The 2,467-nt window shown below is 51.2% G+C and overlaps 1 non-coding gene across 1 annotated transcript; it reads right to left on the bottom strand.

Moving 5' to 3' along the window:
- Positions 1–316: 316 nt before the first annotated feature.
- On the bottom strand, positions 317–423 carry LOC140409706 (U6 spliceosomal RNA). Its single transcript, XR_011940492.1, has one exon. It is a non-coding gene; the product is annotated as a U6 spliceosomal RNA (small nuclear RNA).
- Positions 424–2,467: the final 2,044 nt, after the last annotated feature.

The following is a 2,467-nucleotide window of genomic DNA, read 5'->3' as shown; positions in this document are numbered from 1 at the left end:
CCACCCCCCATTCCTTTCCCCTTCCCCTCCCTTTCATTTCTTCCTCTGTCAGCTTTGGCCGTGTTTCCCCTGTGGCCGGGGAAGGGGGAAAGGGGGGGATTTGCCCCTCCTTCCCGCATTGTCCCTTTTAGGTCTCTCCAGCCCTTTCTCATCTCCCACCCCCCTCTACCCCCAGGTTGCGCGTTCCTATGGTTTCCCCAATGTCTTTCTTTTTTTTTTTCCTTACCCTTTTCTTTCTAACTTTCCCGTTTTCCTATCTATTCATTGTCGCTGGCCTTGAACAGGTTCTGGAACAGGCCGACGGACTGTGCCATGCGCTTAGGAAGCCTTCCTCCGACCCTCGGATGGCATACTTGCGCAGGGGCCATGCTAATCTTCTCTTTACCTTTCCAATTTTGGTGTATATGCTGCCGAAGCGAGCACTTCGGATGGCATCTTCTCCAGTCATATGGGTCTTTTAACAAACATACTGTACATCATGCAACACCATGACCATTCTACCAGCTATTCACAGCCTCATCCCCTCTCTGGGAGGCGGTGGCATAGTGATATTGTCACTGGACTAATAATCCAGAGACCCGGGTTCGAATCCCACCGCAAATGGTGAAATTTGAATTCAATAAAAATCTGGGGTGCAATTCTCCGACCCCCCACCGGGTCGGAGAATCGCCGGGGGCCGGCGTGAATCCCGCCCCCGCCGTGTCGCGAATTCTCTGCCACCGGTTATTCGGCGGGGGCGGGAATCGCGCCACGCCGGTCGGCGGGAATCCCCCGGCGATTCTCCGGCCCGCGATGGGCCGAAGTCCCGCCGCTGTCAACCCACGGCAGCCGGCGTGGATTGAACCACCTTTGGGACGGTGGGACAAGGTGGCACGGGCGGGCTCCGGGGTCCTGGCGGGGGGGGGGGGGGCGCAGGGCTATCTGGCCCCGGGGGGTGCTCCCACGGTGGCCTGGCCCGCGATCGGGGCCCACCAATCTGCGGGCAGCCCTGTGCCGTGGGGACACTCTTTTCCTTCCGCCTTTGCCATAGTCTCCACTATGGCGGAGGCGGAAGAGACCACTCCACTGCACATGCGCGGGGATGCCGTGAGCGGCCGCTGACGCTCCCACGCATGCGCCGCCCGGCAAAGTCATTTCCGCGCCGGCTGGCGGGGCACCAAAGGCCTTTCCTGCCAGCTGGCGGGGCGGAAATCAGTCCGGCGCAGGTCTAGCCCCTCAAGGTGAGGGCTCGGCCCCATAAGATGTGGAGAATTCCGCACCTTTCGGGCGGCGCGATGCCGGACCTATTCGCGCCGTTTTTGGCGCCGGTCGGCAGACATCGCGCCGATTGCGGAGAATCCCGCCCCTGGAATTAAAAGTCAAATGATGACCATGAAACCATTGTCAATTGCTGTAAAAACCCATCTGGTTCACCAATGCCCTATAGGGAAGGAAATCTGTCATCTTTGCCTGGCCTGGCCTCCATGTGACTCCAGATACAGCTCAATGCGGTTGACTCTTAACTGCCCTCCGGGATGGGCAATAAATTTTGGCCCAGTCAGCGACGGTCCCATCTCGGAGCGAATAAAATAAATTAGACCCTCTGTTTGAACTTGCTCAATAATGTGCCTACCTCTCAAATGTGCATTGTTATACACTCTTTACTGGTGACTTGGGAATTGCAAAGTCATTAATGTACTAAATGACTGCATATTGGCATCTGTAGCTCTAGTACAGTAGCCAAAACTCTCATGTGTATCAATTGACATTTACAAACTGCTCAGGATTTCTTGTTGTGGTTTACGAAAGATATAAGCAAAGCACCCATGGTGCTCTTTCGAAGAAGAGCAAGGGGTACCTCCCCTGGTGTGCTGTTGATTCTTCGGCAACATTAATGAAACAGATTCTCTGGTCATTATCACATTGCCATTCGTGGGGCCATGCTGTGTGCAAATTCGCTGTGTGTCCTATGTTACATCAGTGACTAAACGTCAAAGGATTTTAATTGGCCATAAAGTGCTTTGGGACAAACTAAAGTTATATGTAAAAGAAAGTCTTCATTTCTTTCATGCTCACAAGATAGATATGCATGATGTGGTTCCTCTGAACTCTCGTATAAACTAACTCCTTCACAGCGCACCCACTTTAAAATATATCACTGTTATCCCAACCAATATTTTCTAAATTTGTTTCATTTTGGGTTTTTTTAAATGATGGTGTCCTGTCCTAAACTGAGTCATTATTCTTCATATATACAATACTAACACAAAAGTGTTGCTGAAAAAGGAGACATGCTGTTGACGTTTTGCATCTTGCACTTATTAAGACAGATGCAAAAATGTCAAATTTCAAAGTGTCAACCGCATAAGAAATTGGTGCTGATTGATTGGAAAGTCAGCTCTGATTGGTTGAGGCATTACTATGGAGAATTCACCATGGAACTATTGTCCCCCACAACTTTTTTAAATTCAAAAATGGTGCAATGCCT

The sequence above is a fragment of the Scyliorhinus torazame genome, chromosome 3 (genome assembly GCF_047496885.1).
Source record: "Scyliorhinus torazame isolate Kashiwa2021f chromosome 3, sScyTor2.1, whole genome shotgun sequence".
NCBI lineage: Eukaryota > Metazoa > Chordata > Chondrichthyes > Carcharhiniformes > Scyliorhinidae > Scyliorhinus > Scyliorhinus torazame.
The sequence above is the reverse complement of the archived record's forward strand: the minus strand, read 5'-3'. Positions and strand labels throughout refer to the sequence as shown.